The 21129-nt window shown below is 42.1% G+C and overlaps 1 protein-coding gene across 4 annotated transcripts in view; it reads right to left on the reverse strand.

The window, feature by feature from the left end:
- Positions 1-21129, reverse strand: part of PTPRK (protein tyrosine phosphatase receptor type K) — a 395839-nt gene that overhangs the window by 297221 nt on the left and 77489 nt on the right. The gene's annotated exons all lie outside the window — the stretch shown is intronic.

A 21129-nucleotide genomic window follows, 5' to 3' on the forward strand; every position in this document is an offset into this window, starting at 1 on the left:
GTTGATTTTGGCGCCTTGTATTATAATGAGGAGTATCGGAACAATGAGGAGGAGACTGAGTCTCTCTATGTGGGCGTCTTCTTCTCCCCTGGCTGTAGCGCTGTCCAATCGGAGCGCAAAGCATCACAGACAGTGAGTTTTTTTTTCTCCCTGGCTGTGACGCTCTGCGCTGCAATTGGACAGCGCTACAGCCAGGGGAGAAGGAACTCCCACAGAGAAACCCTGGCGTCTCCTCCTCCCTGTTCCGATACTAGTAATTAGCATACTGAGCGGGGAATATACCGGAGGGCACAGGAATAATAGTAAGCACTATAGGATCCATGCTTTATGCCCTACCTAACTTGCTACTTATCTTATAAAAGTCTGGACCCATGAAAAGTCCTCTTTAAATCAATTATTGTTCAGATAGGTGAACATCTAGTCAAGGGGGTCCCAAATCCTGGCACCCCTACTGCTCCCAACTTATCATAATTTGGATGTGTTGCGTTTGTCTAGTACTCTAAGCAGCTTAGTCCAAATCAAGCTAATGAGAGTGATCTATAGTACCAGGCATAGCCACAACCAAATTTAAGGCACAGCTTCATGCACACGACCGTATGTATTTTGCAGTCTGCAAAAAATGGATGTGCACAAAATACGTATGACATCTGTGTGCATTCCGTATTTTGCAGAACGGAACAGCTGGCCCCTAATAGAACAGTCCTATCCTTGTCCGTAATGTGGACAATAATAGGACATGTTCTATTTTTTTTGCAGAACGGAAATACAGACATACGGAAACGGAATGCACACAGAGTACTTTCTGTTTTTTTTGCAGACCCATTGAAATGAATGGTTCTGTATACGGTCCGCAAAAAAAAAAAAAAGAGACTGACACAGAATGAAAATATGTTTGTGTGCATGAGGCCTAAGTGACAGGACAGACCCCTACTGTTCAGATATTAAGGGCCTATCCTCCAGAAAACCCTTTAAAACAAAATGTAGAATATTCAGTTGTGTGCAGACCATCTACAGGGAAAGACTTTAATCAACTATAAGGTTCTGTTCACATCTGCACTGGCAGTGCGGCCTGAGACTTAGGGCTCATGCACACGACAGTATTTTGCGTTCAGTATACTGGCCGTTTTTGTAGTTCAGTATGCGGAACATATACTGAACCATTCATTTCAATGGTTCAGCAAAAAATACTGAAGTGTCTCCGTGTGCATTCCGTTTCAGTATTTCAGTATTTCCGTACCGTGAAAAGATAGAACATGTCCTATTCTTGTCCGCAAATCACGGTGCTTGGCTCCATTCAAGTCAATAGGTCCGCAAAAAAAAACGGAACACATACGGAAACGCATCCGTATGTCTTCCGTTTCCGTTCCGTTTTTTGCTGAACCATCTATTGAAAATGTTATGCCCAGCCCAATTTCATCTATGTAATTACTGTATACTGTATATGCCATACGGAAAAACGGAACGGAAAAACGGAACAAAAACGGAAACACAACGGAAACAAAAAACGGAACAACGGATCCGTGAAAAACGGACCGCAAAACACTGAAAAAGCCATACGGTCGTGTGCATGAGGCCTTAGTCGCAGATTCAGTCAAAAATTCCAGCCTGCAGCAGAATGACTGAACCCAACCGACCCAATTATAGTCAATGAGGTCCATCAGACGCCTTTGGAATATTCAACAGCACTGCTGTCATTTTTGGTGTCTTTGATGCTCCAAAATGATGAACAATGCAGCTGTGAACAGAACCTAAAGCTACAGTAAGGCCTGTATTACACCAGATTATCTGACTAATATCTGTCCAAGACCAATAGTTGGTGTGTATAACAGATCTGTGTGTGTAATTGGGCATCTGACCAATGATTGGTCAGAAAATCTGTTGGTGCAATACAGCCCTATGACACATGATCAGAGTTCGCCACCTGTAGGCGGCTGTCCCCCAGGTGATGTAGTGTCCACTTGTCATATGATTGAGAGGGCTGGACATCCTGCCAGCCCTATTAAACACCTGCCTGCAGCACAGCTCACGCTCAAATTTGGCTTCGGTAGTAGCACATCACTACCCAGAAGTGTACTGGCATTTGCACAGTAGCTGCTACTAAAGCTAAATTAGCGTTTCAGGAGAGGCACAGGCAAGGGATTGACAGGGCCAGGCAGTATGGTCAGCCCCATCAATCCTTTGGCAGGTGGATGCTGCTTTACCTGTGGAGATAGCCCTCCATAGGCAAAGAAATCTGACTAATGAGATGATCGATTCATTAGAATTGATTCGCTTATCTCTAACCCTCATATCTCTGCAATATTTTTTATATCAGTCAACGCTAAAGGAACACTGCAACCAAATTGGATACCCTGTGTTTTTCCTATAGCAGTCTGGAGAAGGGGGTGCATGCCTTTGGATTTAAAGAATCTGTGTCTTGCACTACTTGGGCTACTTTCACACTGGCGTTTCTGGGTGCGCCTGTAAGATCCGTTTCAAGGCTCTCACAAGCGGCCCAAAACTGATCAGTTCAGCCCCAATGCATTCTGAATGGATAAGGATCCGTTCAGAATGCATCAGTTTACCTCCGTTCCGCCTGGAGATGCGGAGCCAAACGGATCCGTCCTGACTTACAATGTAAGTCAATGGGGACTGATCCGTTTACACTGACAGAATATGGTGCAATTGTAAACGGATCCGTCCCCCATTGACTTTTAATGTAAGTCAGGACGGATCCGTTTGACTTACACTTAGGCTTTTTTTTTTTTTTTTTTTTTTTTTTTTTTTACAGAGTAATGCAAACGGATCGGTTCTGAAAAGATACCAGCGTTTGCATTATAGGTGCGGATCCGTCTGTGCAGATACCAGACGGATCCGCACCTAAACGCAGGTGTGAAAGTAGCCTTAATTAGACTCTATACCTGGCATAACATGTCAGTTTGTCTGTAAGTAATGTTCTTGCCACCACAAAATGCAATGCAATCTGCAGGCATGTTATAGAGCAGGAAGAGCTGAGTAGATTAATGTAGTTTTATGGGAAAGGATTCGGTAAAATGTTTCATTTATATATTGAAATATCTTCGTCTATGCTTAGGAGTCACGTAGGAGGCCCTACTTACTGACAGCTAACGCTATATGCTTAGTCATGCAGAGAGTTAGCTGTTAATCACCGAGTAGGAACGCCAAAATGACTCCTAAGCATTAAAGAGGTTGTCCGGGTTCTGAGCTGAACCCGGACAGATCCCAATTTTCTCCCAGACAGGACCTCTGATATGAGCATCGGAGCATTTCATGCTTCAATGCTCTCCCTTGCCTTGCTCTGTATCGTGCAGGGCAAAGGCTCTTTGTCGATATTTTTTAAACTGCTAGGCGGAGGCTTCCACCTACCAGTGTTCCCAGTGACATCACAAGCACTGATGGGCAGGCTCTGCCACTGCCCTAGCCGTTTTACAGACTAGGGCAGCACTAAAGCCCACTCATGAACCCAGACAACCCCTTTAAAGGAGGTTTAAATAAATATATCAAAAGCTCCACCGAATTGTTTCCCATAAAGTACTGTATATCAGTCTGCTCAGCTTTTCCTGCTTTATAAGGCTACTTTCACACTAGCGTTCGGGGCTCCGTTTGTGAGCTCCGTTTGAAGGGGCTCACAAGCGGCCCCGAACGCATCCGTCCAGCTCTAATGCATTCTCAGTGGACGCGGATCCGCTCAGAATGCATCAGTCTGGCAGCGCTCAGCCTCCGCTCCGCTCAGCAGGCGGATCCGTCCAGACTTACAATGTAAGTCAATGGGGACGGATCCGTTTGAAGATGACACTATATGGCTCAATCTTCAAACGGATCCGCCCCCATTGACTTTCAATGTAAAGTCTGGAAGGATCCGCTCAGGCTACTTTCACACTTAGAAAAATTTCTAAGTTATAATGCAGACGGATCCGTTCTGAACGGATACAAACGTCTGCATTATAGGAGCGGATCCGTCTGAGCAGACATCAGACGGATCTGCTCTGAACGCTAGTGGGAAAGTAGCCTTACATGGTGCCTGCAGACTGCACTGCATTTTCACAGCGACAGGGTTCCTTTAAGGATGTGTTACACTTTAATATTATAGACCTTAGTAGCACATCCTTCTGTCTACAAGTTGCCAGAATCACAACAGAATTAGAAAGCTTTACAAAGTAAAATATTGAGAAACACATGATAAAAACCTACAGTAAAGTCTTAACCTCTAAATGTATTTTGTTGTCTCCAAGTAACAGTGCTTCAACTTCTCTTCTGGCAGTAAAGCAATATCATCTTGAAAATCTAAACACAGAAAAGGCTCTTCTATTTTACCCTTGTGACCCACCAATATTTTGCCCTCCAAGATCCTAGCACTTGTTTTTCTTTTTCTATACAAGTGTTTGTGGCTCTGGTGAATCAGTCAGTGCCGCTGCTGAATAACCTATGTCTTAAGGCGAAAGAGGGGATGAAAAATGTCTCTGTCACATCTCTTCAATGCAATTTCAGTCATTGTCTGCTGAATAGGTGTTCTAGGACTAGAATAACATTGCAAGATAGGAAGCAAACAAACAAATGTCACTCTGCTCAGTCCAAGCATTACTAATCCTTAAAGGGTCTGTCGTATAACAATGTATGCCCTATCCACAGGATAGGAAATAACCGTCTGATTGATGGGGGGGAGGAGGTTTGACTGCCGAGGCCTCCACCAATCACTAGAAGGGGGGCCCCATCTCCCCATTTGAATGGAGCAGCAGACATGCGTGCGTGTCCTCTGCTCCGTCCAACTGCATAAGGGTTGCTGGCAACAATGGCACACATGTACTTGGCCATGTACAGTTGCAAGAAAAAGTATGTGAACCCTTTGGAATGATATGGATTTCTGCACAAATTGGTCATAAAATGTGATCTGATCTTCATCTAAGTCACAACAATAGACAATCACAGTCTGCTTAAACTAATAACACACAAAGAATTAAATGTTACCATGTTTTTATTGAGAAGCTGAATGAAGCTGATAGATGTATAAGCCTCACTGATATTTCAAGATACAATGTATGAAGGGGCCCACCACCGGAGGTGTGGGGAAATATCCTTGTCAAAATTTAACTTTTATACGGTATGCAATAAAATATACAATATACACCAGAGGATGCATCAACATAACACATAAACAAACACATAACGGGGTCCGTGTATAGGTACCCCACTGCTGGTAAAGCAAGGAAAGGAAATTAGACCTGCTGCGCCTGTAAAGACGCAAGCAGTCTTACCCGACCAACCAGATGGCTAGGATCAGCTGAGGCTTTTGGCAATGCCTGGACCAGATGGAGTATTGTGTAGTCAGAGGGAGTCTTGGTACTGTGCCCTGTATCACCCTATATACTTGGTAGGAAGGGGACTGCACCCATGCTGCCTGTCTACACAGAGCACTCGCCCTGAAAAGGGCGACCCCGTCTGGATACCTGTCCCTAGTTATGGACCTGATCACTAGCACTATTTAAAAAGATGCGGAATCTTCAGACCTCCCGACGTGGCACGTTTCTGTCGTGTCGACTCCTCAGGGGAAGTTGGTACAAAAAAGGGGGAAACAGCATATAGCATATATGACCGTGGGTACACAAAAGATGGACCCTGCCGTCAAAAATGCAGAAAGGCTCTATCAGCTGGAATAGGAGCCAATGAGCAGGCACCCCTGGTGTTGAAGTGCTGCGCTTTAACATACACAACCGTGGGTGCAAACCGAAGAATGATCACCACGGTTAGAGATGCCAGAAAAACTCTATCAGCAAGATTAAGAGCCGATGGGCAGACACTCCTGGTGTTGAAGTGCCGTGCTGCAGAGTGATAGATGTTCCTCTGCACGTTGGTGTGTGGGGATATGGTGATCCTCACTTAAGGTAAAGTCCCACTAGTTCTGGGGTTCCTACGTTTACCTGCCACACTGATACATACCTTTGTGGGGTTTTAAATGGAGCCTAAACGCGCCTCTCCTGGAAGGACCACCCTGTGATCGTCCCGGCGCCTGACACCACGTGATAGCGGCAGCCAATCACAATCATGAGAAGGCCGTGGGAGAAAGCGGTTGCCTTGGAGATGATATCAACAAATCGGCAGCCATACGGCACGCCTCCCGATGGAAGCGTCCATAGCAACACTGACACAAAATCACAGCTAGATAGAAACTGACATTTCCTGCAGGAAACATGTAAGACTAGGATACGCTACAGAGAGCTAGCAGAAGCGATAGAATGTATGACAGAAACCAAGAGGGGTAATCTAGGTTCCTATTATCAATTTCATTTATATGAAACACCCATAATCCAGCCTTTCATTAAGGCCCAGGGGTGCAGTAGTTTTCAAGCAGAATATCCAGCGGGATTCACGCTGGAGGAGAGGTTTATCCCAGTCACCCCCTCTAATGGGAGGCTTCACCAGGTCGATACCCAGAAATCCCAGGGAAGCCCTACCATTATGGGCCGTGTGTACATGCTTGGATAGTGGGGTATCCCGTTTGTGTGAGATATCCCCCAGATGTTCTCCTATCCGCTTCCTGAACTCGCGTATAGTTTCCCTATATATTCCATCCCACACTCGCACTGAATACGGTATATAACCCCTCTGGATTTACAGTTGATAAAGTGTGGGATGGAGTATTTTTGGCCTGTCACGTGACTTACAAAGGATTTTGTGGTCTGTATGCGTTTACATGCAATACAATTGCCACATTTGTGGCAACCCACAATGTTTGACCGCAACCAGGTAGACTTTGTGCGATTAGGTGCAAAATGGCTGTGAACCAATCATGTAGATTAGGCCCCCTTCTGTAAGTAATCTAAGGCTGGTCTCCCAGCATATCCTGCAAATCCGGGTCCATTTTAAGGACCTCCCAGTGACGTTGTATGATGCGCTTAACCTGTTTGGACCCTCTATCGTAGTTGGTGATAATCCTCATTACTTTTGGTTGCGGAGTTGGGGATTGATTGGGAGTTAGTAGGGAAGATCTTGGTCGGGACAGGGCGGTCTGAAATGCAGACTTTAAGACATGGTCAGAGTATCCCCTTGACTGGAATCTCCTCCTCAGATCAGCTGCTTGATTGATAAAATCACGCTTGTCCGAGCAGTTGCGTCTGAGTCGTAGGTATTGGCCCCTAGGAATTCCACTCCTGAGTGGGAGCGGATGATTACTCTCCCATCTCAGGAGGGAATTCGTGGAGCTAGCCTTCCTATAAATGGAGGTGTCGAGTTCACCCCTGTTGTTTTAGGAAATTTTTATGTCCAAAAAAGGTAAACTCATAGGGTGCGATTCACTCGTGAAGTGCATTCCTATTTGGTTCTGATTGAGATGCTGGACAAAGGCCTCAAAACCCACTTGGTCTCCATTCCAGAGGATGAAAATGTCGTTGATGTATCGCGCCCACAAGCCAATTTCAAAAGTGTCCAACGCTTCATCCTCACTAAAAACCATAGTCTCCTCCCACCAGCCCAGGAATAGATTTGCGTACGACGGGGCACAAGGGCTCCTCATCGCCGTACCCCTGAGCTGGTGGTAGGTCTTGCCATCAAAGGAGAAAAAGTTTCGTGTGTGGGTGAATTCCAGAATGCGCAGGACAAATTGGCTGTGGGCGCGATACTGACACCCCCGTGATCGAAGGAAGTGCTCCACAGCAAGAAGGCCCAGACAATGTGGTATAGATGAATATAATGCCTCTACATCGATACTGGACAGGAGACATGTCTCCTCCAATGTCAGACCCTCCAGACGTTTAAGAAGATCAGTGGTGTCTCTGACATGGGAGGGGAGAGCCGTCACAAAGGGTGCCAATACCTGATCAATGTAAAACCCCATATTCTGATTGAGGTTATCCACCCCAGAGACTATCGGTCTCCCCTTAGGGACCTTGGGGAGGCTGTAGAAAGTGGATTTACGAGGATATGCTGGAAATAGAAAAGCATATTCGTCAGCTGTAATGATGTGAGAGGCCTTGGCCTCATCCAAAATGATTTTCAATTCCCGCCTATAACCCTCAGTGGGGTCTCTATCCAAGATTTCATACGTCTCTGTATCTGCTAAGATGTTCCTACACATATTCTTATATTGCCCCGAGTCCATGACCACAATGTTACCCCCCTTGTCGGCAGGTTTAATGACAATATGGGGGTCATCCGCTAGTGTAGAGATGGCAGTGGTCACAGACCCGGCGCAATTGGAATAATGTGTAGACACGCTAAGGTCCTCCAGATCCCTGGTGACCATGTTTAGAAATACGTCGATACAGGATAATGAGCTGTACACGTCGTATAAATTTAGAAAGCACTCCAAAAAAAGGTTATGATGTTCAGTGAGTTTTATTTCATTTCAGCCGGGCACAGTGGTACACAATTTCAGCTGTATATCATGTCATTGTACAATCATGTTCAAAAAAAAAAAATCACGTTCAAAAAAAAAATCCACACACGAATCATGTCCCTTTATGTATTTTTGTATTACTCAGATCTGAAAAAAAATTTGTATGAAATTCTAATGCACTTACTATAGTTTTTCCATTTATCAGCCTGATGAAGGGCTTATCATGGTAGACCGAAACTTTGCTTTTTGTGTACCACGAAGCCCGGCTGAAATTAAATAAGACTCGCTGAACATCATAACCTTTTTTTGGAGTGCTGTCTAAATTTATACGACGTGTACAGTTCTTGTGGTGGAGCAAAGAACAAAACCCGGACGTGCACCCAATTTTCCCAGGTCACGAAAGAGTGCTGTGGTCAAACAAATTTTCAATTATAGAAGATACCCTAGCAATATGCCACCAATGTTCGAGGCGAGACAGCCCTTTACATTTTGCTTCCTTTATTGCCATTACAACAAGAAAAGATAAAATCCTCCAGATGTAGTTGTCAGATGGACAGCTCCAGGAACTTTTTTTTTTTTTTTTTAGCAGGTTGGCAATAAACTCCATCACCTCAATAGCAAACAAAATAGTCACCATTGACTTTCTGGCTCTGATAGGTTGTGGACCATAACACATTCCTCATCTGTTAACAAATGCATTTGTTTTGTCTTATAAAAATTATTTTACGATTCCAGCACTGCAATTTGTTATGTCATCTATGATTGTATTATCCTCTTGCCTTTGACAGTCTTCAGAGAGTTCTGAAGTGGACCCAAGATATTTTATGATCTCAATAACACGCTTCCGTCTTCTGGATAGGATGGCCTTAAGCAAGAATGGCTGCAGGCATATTCCAATATGCGCTCTCCATACATCTGCTCACTAAACTGAGTATTTGTGTGTCAAGTAGCTGAGAGGCTGGAGAAAGCTTTTATACCTGTCTCACAGGCCGGCTGTTACATTTTCATGTAAGCGTGCAAACATATCCCAGAACACGTTAAACAGAACAATACATCAACTGACAAAAAAAATGAAATATGAATGATAAGCTGAAACTAGCCACTTGTACAATAAAGAACTCTCTGAACTACACTATGTGGCTCAATGTATTAACCCCATCACATGGGATAAGGACTCTCAGGTCCCATACATATTGATTAAGGGGAACCTGTCATGATGAACATGGTGTTTGAGCTGAATGCAGTATAAGGGGCGGGAAGGAAGAGAACTTTGCTTTTGAGAGGTTTCTTCCCTGTGCTGGCACCTGTTCAGGTATAGTGTTAAAATACTAACGTATAATGGAAGGATGTTCGTTTTCCAAGTGGCAATTAATGTGTTTCCACCCTCTTATTGAGTCACATTACATTCATAAAGCAAACCGCATTTAACCTAGGTGCTATAAATGGTACACACTATTTATACACTCATTTCTACGAACACACCTTAGCACAAATCTAATCTTTATAACAATTTTCTGGGATTTACATATTGATGACCTATCCCATTCCCGGCACCCTGCCAATCAGCTGTATGAAGAGGTCATGGCGCTTCATGAGCAACTAGTAGGGATGAGCGAACTTGTGTTTCAAGTTCAGTGTACGAGGTTCGGGTTCTAAGAATTCCGTTATGGATTCCACTACCACGGAGCATAACTTATGGTCCATGGTAGCAGAATCCATAATGGAATTCTTAAATAACCCGAACCTTGTACGCTGAACTTGAAACACAAGTTCGCTCAACCCTAGTGACTAGGCCTCTTCCTAGGCCATGTGATGTCACATGGCCTAGGTGCAGCTCAGTCCCATTTAAGTCAATGGGGCTGAGCTGTGATACTGAGCACAGCCCTATACAATGTATGTGTTTGGTAAGCTACAAGGAGGCTGCGGTGCTCACGAATGCACTGTGGCCTCCTCAAACAGCTGATCGGCAGGAGTTCCATATGAGACTGGCGGGGCTCCGACTTCCGGATGACCCATCTTGAAGATACGTCATCAATATGTAAATCCCAGACAACCCCTTTAAACCATGCACTGCAGTTACAGCATTTGAGCAAGTGACAGGAGGAAGAACAGAGGGGAAGGGAGAAAGAGGAATAAACACCCCTAAAAAAAACAAAAAACAAAAACAAAGGAGATTTGGTTGGAATAATTGGGAAGTATTACAAAACATGAGTAACAACCAGACCTTGCATAAGCTTTATAGTAGATTTCAGTGGCTCATCTGACACAAACCCATGAAACAGGTGCCCACTCCAACAGCAACACCCAATGCTGATAAAGAGAATGTATATAATATGGAGGGCACTCAAATATCTGGCAGTTGCAATGAAGTTATGCCTTTTACAGATATTAAAAGTTAATGTATTCATAAAAATTAATAAAAATAAACCAATGAAAGATCTTCTAAATAATCCCGTAAAAATGGCACTAATAAAACATGTTAATCCACTTATACAATCAAAGATAAAAAAAATTATATAAGTTACAACATATGGTTACACAGTATTAAACATACAAATGGTCCATGTGATCCCTACTCTCGGGTCACGTCTCTGGGTTTATTATACTAGTGAGCTCATCAATTTACCACAAAAATTCCCACCCACCTATTCTAGATGACGGATTTATGCTAACTTACACGTCCGCAATTCGGTTCCGCATTTTGCGGAATGGAATCGCGGACCCATTCATTTCTATGGGGCCACACAATGTGCTACCCGGATCCGAAATTGCAGATCTGCACTTCCGGGTCCGCAATTCCGTTCCTGAAAAAAATAGAACATGTCCTATTCTTGTCCGCAATTGCGGACAAGATTAGGCATTTTCTATTAAGTGGAACGTGGAGCAGAACGCACAATGCCGGTGTCAGTGTTTCGCGGATCCGCAAAACACACATGGATGTGTGAATGGACCCTTACTCCCCTAGATTCTAACACACCAATATTTTCTATCACAATTGCTGCCACCACCTATACTATAAGGCAATAGGGGTCTATACTCACATTCACACAACCCAAATTTACCACTAACACGAGTTATCTATATGGGACCTGAAATCCTCTGAAACACTACCGGTAACTATTCCCTCCAAAAGAGCAAGTTCTATAAGACAACAAGGAAGGGACTTATAAAAATTATTTATTTAATATACAATAGTGCAGTGCAATACAAAAAGAAAATGTAAGATAAAAGATAAAAAACTAAAATATACATACAATAACAATTCAGTAAACAGAAAATAAATGGGATAAAATACAGAATATTGGCCTACTAAGATGCAGCAGTTATATTCCGGCTGTGGGGACAGCTGAGGATACGGGCAGTCACTCCAAACAATGTGAATCCCCAAACGGCTGACCGATGTGGCAATATGAATCACGGCAATTTCTCGCCATATGACAGGGACTGCGGGTACAGGTAAGATCCCATAATCTGAGTCGCCTTGTACCGGTCATACAGACACCAAATATGATCGGGCTATGATTTGCAGAAGGCCAGATCCTGAATACCGAGAAATGCCTCATGTCCAGTACGGGGTGTCTAGACTCTCCCTGAAGCCCATGTCAGGCTGAACACAATTACTAGGGTTCTGAGGATGTGGGTGTTATGAGGTTGGAGTTATGGCTTCTGATATTATTTCATCCACCTACTGAATGGCTTAGACCACCTGCTGGGTTAGCATCCACCATGTCTGGGGTTGCCCTGCATTTTTAGTGTCCCCTTGCAGGTCTTCATTAGTATGCCCATATGGCTTGTAAGTAGCAGACCAGTGCTAAATGGAGTTTCCTCTGAGAATGTGGTGTCACCTTTTTGTAGACTGGTTGGCATCTAGGAGGCAAAATCTGCATAAGTCCTTAACCGCCTCACGTCCGCCCATAGGATATAAACGTCCTATGGGTGGACGTCTATTTCTTACAGCACGTTTTAAAACGTCCTGTCAGAAATAGCAGCTGCACGCTAATCGTGCAGCTGCTGATCGGGTTGCCCGCTGTCAGTGACAGCAGGGCAACCCTAAGACAAGGCAGGGACAGTGCCCAGGTGTCCCTGCCTTCACGATCGCTGCAGACACAGCGCTCACCGAGCGCTGTGTCTGCAGAGCAGGAAGCGCTGTGCGCTTCCTGTTCCGGCCCGGCGGTCATGTGACCGCCGTGACCGGAGAGTGCAGGAGCTGTGTGAGGTCTCTCAGAGACCTCGATCAGCCCTGCTGTGAGGCTGTACAGCGCAGGATTGCTGCTGTACAGCCTCTATAGGGGTGCATTTGTCCTGTAACTGGGGCTACTATGTCAGCCCCAGTTACAGGAGAAATCAACAGTGTAAAAAAAAAAAAAGTGAAGTAAATGTCCCCCAGAGGTCTTGTATGACCTTATGGGGGACGAAAAGTGTAAAATAAAATAAAAATAAAATAAAGGGTTGAAAAAAAAAAAAAAAAAAAAATCCCAAGTAAGGAATAAAAAAAAAAATTAAAAATAGAAAAAATAAAATAAAATAGACATATTTAGTATTGCCGCGTCCGTAAAAACCAGCTCTATAAAAATATCACATGACCTAACCCCTCGGGTGAACAGCATAAAAAAAAAATTAAAAAAACTGTGTCAAAACAAGCAATTTTTGTCACCTTGCATCACAAAAGGTGCAACACCAAGTGATCAAAAACGCGTATGTCCCACAAAATGGTACCAATAAAACAGTCACCTCATCCCGCAAAAAATGAGCCCCTACATGAGAAAATCTCTCAAAAAATAAAAAAACTATAGCTCTTAGAACATGGAGACACTAAAACATCATTTTTTTGGTTTCAAAAATGCTATTATTGTGTTAAACTGAAACAAATAAAAAAAGTATACATATTAGGTATTGCCGCGTCCGTAAAAACCAGCTCTATAAAAATATCACATGACCTAACCCCTCGGGTGAACAGCGTAAAAAAAAAATTAAAAAAACTGTGTCAAAACAAGCAATTTTTGTCACCTTGCATCACAAAAGGTGCAACACCAAGTGATCAAAAACGCGTATGTCCCACAAAATGGTACCAATAAAACCGTCACCTCATCCCGCAAAAAATGAGCCCCTACATAAGAAAATCTCTCAAAAAATAAAAAAACTATAGCTCTCAGAACATGGACACATTAAAACATAATTTTTTGGTTTCAAAAATGCTATTATTGTGTAAAACTTTAATAAATGAGAAAAAGTATACATATTAGGTATCGCCACGTCCGTAACAATCTGCTCTATAAAAATGTCACTTGACTGAACCCCTCAGGTGAACGCTGTAAAAATAAATAAATAGAAACTGTGCTAAAACAACCAATTTTTTGGTCACCTTGCCCCATAAAGTGTTATAATGAATGATCAAAAAATCATATGTACCCAAAAATAGTACTAATAAAACTGGCACCTTATCCCCTAGTTTCCAAAATGGGGTCACTTCTTGGGAGTTTCTACTGTAAGGGTGCATCAGGGGGCTTCAAATGGGACATGGCATCTAAAAACCATGTGGAGTCCCTTTCCTTCTGCGCCCTGCCGTGTGCCCATACAGCAGTTTACGACCACATGTGGGGTGTTTCTGTAAACCGCAGAATCTGGGTAATAAATATTGAGTTTTGTTTGGCTGTTAACCATCGATGTGTTAAAGAAAAAAAATTGATTAAAATGGAAAATCTGCCAAAAAAGTGAAATTTAAAAATTTGATCTCCTTTTTCCTTTAATTCTTGTGGAACACCTAAAGGGTTAACAAAGTTTGTAAAATCGGTTTTGAATACCTTGAGGGGTGTAGTTTCTACAATGGGGTCATTTATGGGGGTATCCACTATGTAGGCCCCACAAAGTGACTTCAGACCTGAACTGGTCCTTATAAAGTGGGTTTTGGCAATTTTCTTAAAAATTTGAAGAATTGCTTCTAAACTTCTAAGCCTTCTAACGTCCTAAAAAAATAAAATGACATTTCCAAAATGATGCCAACATAAAGTAGACATATGGGGAATGTTAAATAATAAATATTTTATGAGGTATCACTTTCTGTTTTAAAAGCAGAGAAATTGAAATTTAGAAAATTGCGAATTTTTCGATTTTTTGGGTAAATTTGGGATTTTTTCATAAATAAAGGTGAAATATTTTGACTCAAATTTATGACTATCATGAAGTACAATGTGTCACGAGAAAACAATCTCTGAATGACTTGGATAAATAAAGGCGTTCCAAAGTTATTACCACATAAAGTGAGATATGTCAGTTTTGCAAAATTTGGCCTGGTCAGGAAGGGGGCAAAGGGCCCAGATGGGAAGTGGTTAATAGATCAAAAGACACTGACATGCATTATCAATAGCTGATTGTAAGTTTAGGAAAATCTAAAATCTGTCTACCTCAGATTTTGTTACAGTCCACATGGAGAAAAGGATAATCGTGTCAGAATCCTATATGCATGACATATATAGTATTACATTAATAGATGGTCCACAAGATGGACTATTTATTTCTTTAATACTGTGTAACCATAGGTTATATTTTTTTTTATCTTTGATTGTATAAATGGGATTAACATGTTTTATTTGTGGCATTTTTACGGGATTACTTAGAAGATCTTTCATTGATTTATTTTTATTAATTTTTTTACTAACTATTTTCAATAAAATAACTTAATATCTATCTGTATAGGTATAACTTAATTACAACTACCAGATATTTGAGAGCTCTCCATATATTATATACATTCTCTTGTGTAAGCTTTGTTTGACAGCTTGTATGTATTAGGGAGATACCCGACAGTCAGTATTAAAGTGGCCAAACACATTAGATGCAGGCAGACGCTTGAGCAACCTTTAAACAAATGATGGCTAGGTGAACGACACAATCATACACATTTTAATCTATAGTAGCCGTTAAGGAGGCCATACACAGTGGATAGCTGCCGGCTGCACGACTGTTAGGCTGACCTGACTCCTTCATACTTAGTGAGTATGTGTATGTGGAGGGAGGAGAGAGCAGATGTCAGATAATTCTTCTTACTTCTCTTATCTTCTAGGAAAATAAAAGGATCGGGCAACAAAATTCATAATCTGTCAGGAGCTGCCTATACACTTTAGATTTTGATGGCTTCTGCCGACAATACGCTAATGTGTATGGGAGTCTTTACGGTTTCTCAAACTGGACACGCATACTCAATGACAAAGGGCAAAAAAAGAGATTGTTGTTTAATAGCTCTAATCTACAATCTGTTCTTTCAGTGAGAGATCATTTAGGTTGAACTCGGACTTATCCAACTATTAAACAAAACTTTAAAACACAGCCAAATTCTTCTCAATGATTGTCTATCATGTAAAATAATCATTAGTTGTTAAATTCCACTGACAGATCGTTTTGATTGAAATCACCATTTGTGATCAACTTTAGACCAATATGTACAGGCAGGCTGTAGAAACTGTTAGGAAGAGGTGACATACCCGTTTGATTTTCGCTTCTACTGATCCGTCAGAACAGAAGAAAAAAACAAAAACACAAAACAGAAATTCTGTATAAATAAAGAAAAAAAAGAATCCTGTTGCACATTTGGCATCGTTTGAGCCATTTCTGCCAGAAATTCGTTTTCTAGACAGGGAAAAAGTAAAAAAATAAAAAGACTTGCATACAGTCACTTTTTCTGTCCAGAAAAAAAATGGATCTCAACAGGAAATGGCTCAGATGCCAAATATGCAATAGGCTCTTTTTTTTCCGGATGCTGGTATTCTTTTTGTTTTGTTCTTCTGACGGATCAGAAGAATGGAATTAGAAATGGAGATGTGAACCTCAGTGGTTTAATTATTTTCCTTTTGTAAACTGATAATTGGTAAAGCATCGCCCTGGATTGATGTGGGGGACCAGACCATATAACTTACCACACAGCCATGCAGTTATGTAATATGGATCAGCACAGTCTAGGGATGTGGTTTAGACAAAAGCCTTACCCATTAATAAAGAAAAATCAGGGAGAAACACTTAGGGTCCATTCCCACGTCTGCAATTTTGTTCCGCATTTTGCAGAACGGAATTGCGGACCCATTTATTTCTATGGGGCAGCATGATGTGCTGCCCGGGTCCGCAATTCCGTTCCCGAAAAAAATAGAACATGTCCTATTCTTGTACGCAATTGCGGACAAGAATAGGCATATTCTATTAGTGCCGGCAATGTGCAGTCCGCAAAATGCGGAACGGACATTGCCGCTGTCCGTGTTTTGCGGATCCGCAAAACACGTTACGGACGTCTGAATGGAGCCTTATTCTTGCAAGAGGTACACTCTTGGTCTTTTTACGATATCAAAAAACATGGAAATAGAGGTGCAAACCCCTTGACTCAAGGACCTAAAAGAAATACAAATCTAAAACAGGAAGCATTCTCCAAAAAATAAAACAAAAAAGATATTTTATTCACCTACATGCGGTTGTAACATTTCAGCTCAGAGTTCGAACCTTTCGCTAGCTCTAATGCTGAGCTGAAACGTCGCAACCACATGTATGCGAATAAAAGAACTTTATTTAATTTTTTGGGAGACTGCTGCCTGTTTTTGTATTTTTTTTCTTCTATACAGTAGTGATCTATGAAAATGAACCAAGTCATTAAAGAATGGCTCAGATGCAAAACACATCTTTCCAGTTTGAAGGTCCTCTAATGCGGACCAATAATCAGGCTAATTTTCAGGGATGAGTATTTGTAGAAATGCTAGTTCCCCATAACTGGACTGTGTAAAGGTGCCGGGGATCACCAGATGAATGAGCGAACGCTCATCGGGTTATTATGTCTTTCAGGCAGCACCTAAAATCATCATTTCTGTGCGGTATAAACAGGGGTCTGCTGGCCAGAAACCATGATTCTCTATGGCAGGGAACCCTAAAAACTACAACTGCCAGCATGCCATAATAGCTGTAGGCTGTCCAGGCATGCTGGGAGTTCTAGTTTCACAATAGCTGGTGTGCTGCAGGTTGAGCATCCGTGCTCTATGGGGATAAGCGATTGCTGTAGCAATTCCTGACTGCTCCATGTAAATTCAGCCCTCATATCCGCTGATCGGGCAGTTATCAGAAACATTTGGATTGTTCCCGATCATTTTCTGAAACATCAGTCCATGTAAAAGGAACTAGATTATTTAAAGAAAGTGTGTCACCAGCGACCTCCTTATCCAACTGTTTGCATAGGCCTATAGCTATAGTTCAGCTGATTAAAAAGCTGTTTAGTCTTTTGTTGATCCGAGATTCCATTCCCAAGTGATACTTTTTCTTCATATGCAAACTAGGCTTTTGGTGCAATGAAGGCACCACCTTTGCTCTTGTTGCACCGAAGCTCCACTCCATTCTGTACCCAGCGCCTCCCTCACTGCTTTGATTAATAGGGCCAGGCAGTTTCAAAGCAACAAGGGAATGGTCACAGAAAAAAAAAAAAAAAAGAGTGGAGCTTCTGAGCTACAAGAGCAATAATGACGCCCTCATTACACCAAAGGCCCATTTTACATATCAAAATATCATAACTCAGGAACAGAGCCTCGGAGCACCATAAAAAAAAAGAGAATAACAGCTATATGTCTAGGCAAACAGTTTGATCTCTTTAGGCAACTTTCACACTTGCGGCAGAGTGATTCGGCAAGCAGTTCCGTCGTCGGCACTGCCTGCCGGATCAGGCAAAACATATGCCAACAGATGGCATTTGTAAGACTGATCAGGCAAGTATTCAGTTTTTTTGGCTGGAGATAAACCCGTCTGCTGCGGTTTTATCTTTGGCCTGATCAGTCAAAAAGACTGAACTGAAGACATCCTGATGCATCCTGAACGGATTACTCTCCATTCAGAATGCATGGGGATTAAACTGATCAGTTCTTTTCCGGTATTGAGCCCCTAGGACGGAACTCTATGCCGGAAAAGAAAAACACAAGTGTGAAAGTACCCTTAACAGTAAAATATTCCATAACAACTACTAGTAGTACACAAGTACATCAAATTGTGGGGGAAAAAAGCTTTGTGCAAAAATCAATTTTTCTTGACAACGGCATTACTTGGATTATGATACTAATGATAATAAAATGGACTCATAACTCGAATTACCGTATTTCCCTCTGTTTAACTGTGCCCTTCATAGATGTGCTGCAAATTCAAAGAGAAACCATCATGATAAAAGAAAGCTTATTTTCTTGGCTAAGGTTCTCGTCATAACTTTTTCAAAAGAGTAACCGATGTTGGTAAATAGCATAAAATGATTACAATAAATAGAGATTTCTTAAAGGGCTTTTCTGGGATTACTACGGTTCTTAACAGATATGTTCATGAAGTTGCTTACCTCATGTATATCCCCATCCCCAAATTAGGACTCTCTGAACCAGTATTCAAATTTAAGAAAACGTTTGTTTATTTCCATCCTGTATATAGCACTTCTTGGTCCTGTATCCAACCAAACCCATGATGCACTTCTGCCTTCTCAGCCACAGCTCCAGGGCTGCCCCTAACAATGCCCAGTTAGTTTATAGCTCCTCCCACCAATTACATAGACACTCCCCTACCACCACCCAGCTAGGTTATAGCTCCTCCCACCAGCTAGTTACATAGACACTCCCCTATCACTGAACCCAACATTGCTGGAAATAAGAGCTGCATGAACAGGGTTATGTGACCACAACCCAGAATGAAGACAAGAGCAATAAAGGTAAAAGAAATACTTTACAAAATTACAGCTCTCTTCAGAAATGATTTTAAAGAAAGTTTATGCAAATCGGAAAAGGAGAGTATGGGCGGGTCCATCATCTTCTAGGCACCACCTGGATGCCTCCATCACATTGCTCCTATTTACTAATAGTAGTAATCCAAGTGAGAATTAGCGCCAGGGTCATTTAGTGGACCATGTTATACAGCAACTTTGCCATCAAACCAGCGCAGACCTCTGCCCCTGACCTAATTGCCTCAATCATTTTTCCCTGTGATTTTATTTATTTTAACCATCTTAAAAGCTCCTCTGTGTTTGACTGTTTTAGTCCTTACTTCACTTTCTTTCACCTTGTGAGTCCACATGCATGTCTTGTTGGACATCATAAATGATCTAATACCCTCGAGAAGATTCCAGGATGTCTTTACAAATGAGCTCCTATCCAGGAAGGCAAAAGCTGGCACTCTAGTGCCACCTATTGGAAGCTACACTAGAAGTAAATGTCTCACATGTTAAGCAGTTCTTGGAACATAACTTGGCATACTGTCATGTCATGGAAATCAGAGGGCCTCGCACATTGAACGAAATGTAGTGTCAGTAGCTTTTCAAAAAAGTTCACTCCCCGTTTCTTGCAGCGGGGAGAGAGCAATATGTGCACGCTTCTCTCCCCTTTTTCTAAAGATCAGTGGGGTTCTCTAAATTTTTGATAATGTTTCTATGACATTATGACAATTATATTGTTTTTTAAAGTTACTGACCCAATAAAGGGGTATTCCGGGTACCATAAATATAAACTATGATTTAGACTAATTACCTAATATAATGTAAATTTCACATATTTACCGTTCAGTAGTAAAAGTAGTTTTCCTCCTCTGCTGTTCCTTAGAAATTACCATGGCATCTACCGTAGTTCTGAGCCTTTGTTAGGTCGAGCATGCTCAGTGTGTTCTAACAATTCTATAGCTAAATGTCTTGTGAAACAGAGTTAGTGTGCTGGTGATTGGTGAGTAGAGGGGGCGTGACCGGACTGTGTATCAGGCAGCCAATCATCAACACTCACAGCAGGAAAGCTAGGGATTGTGGGGATTGTAGTCTTTGTGAGAGACGATCAGGAGCCATGAAACTCTGTGTGCTGCAGGCTCACACAGGAGCTAGACAAATGGATTGCAAGGTAAATCGAAGCTCTGGTTATAGGTGTGGGTTCTGGTTGGGTCCATGCTTGCAGTTTTTCAAAAATTAAGTTACGTTATCGGAATGCCCCTTTAAGTTAACATCTACAAGTACAAGTTTATGCCCATTCAGGGTCTAGGAAGACTTCCCTGTGCCTGGCCAACCGAGCTGCAGCCACTGGTCGCACGATTTAGGCTACTTTCACACTAGGGTTTCACAAACGGAAAGCCAAAACGCCAGTGTGAAAGTAGACTTAGAAGGTAAAACCTCTGTTTTAATTGCAAAATCATGCAGCCTTTGGCTATTACATGCTGGGGCGCCTCCACCTTTATATTGGGCAAGAATCAAACAAACATTGCCCAGGATCATGTCCAGCAAACGTTACCCTATGTGGACCTAAACATTTTCATCAATCAGCAGCATATGCCCTCATTCAGACATCTACAAAAACGAGTAACCATATGAAAGCAAAAAACAATTACTATTGCCTGCAAAGGAATAGCGGTGAATTTGTCTATGCCCGATTGTCGCTCGTCACTGGCATTTCATCTGAGGGGAGTTTGGATCATCTGCTCCATTTCTGTCTCTGCAACTTTTACCTGGAGAGCAGGCCTAGATGTCTACATATAACTGCAATTGTAAGGGGAGAGCGGCTGTGTGCGTGTGGAGGAGGTTTGCAATACTGGAACTTCATTAGACTTAATATACAAATCTGTTAAAAAAAAAAAATTCTCTAAGACAATTTTTTCCCATGTACGAGAAATTCAGTGTAGAGAAGAGCTGTATGGTGATTAAACATCTCCTCAAGAGTGATAACGCGAAAGACCCAGGAAGAGAGAGAGAGAGACATGTGAAATGGATTCTAGAGTAAGCTGGTTGCATGCCTTGACAATACTAAGACACGTCCCCTGGGAAATTAAAGGGCTAACATAGC

Source organism: Bufo bufo, chromosome 4 (assembly GCF_905171765.1).
Source record: "Bufo bufo chromosome 4, aBufBuf1.1, whole genome shotgun sequence".
Classification (NCBI taxonomy): domain Eukaryota; kingdom Metazoa; phylum Chordata; class Amphibia; order Anura; family Bufonidae; genus Bufo; species Bufo bufo.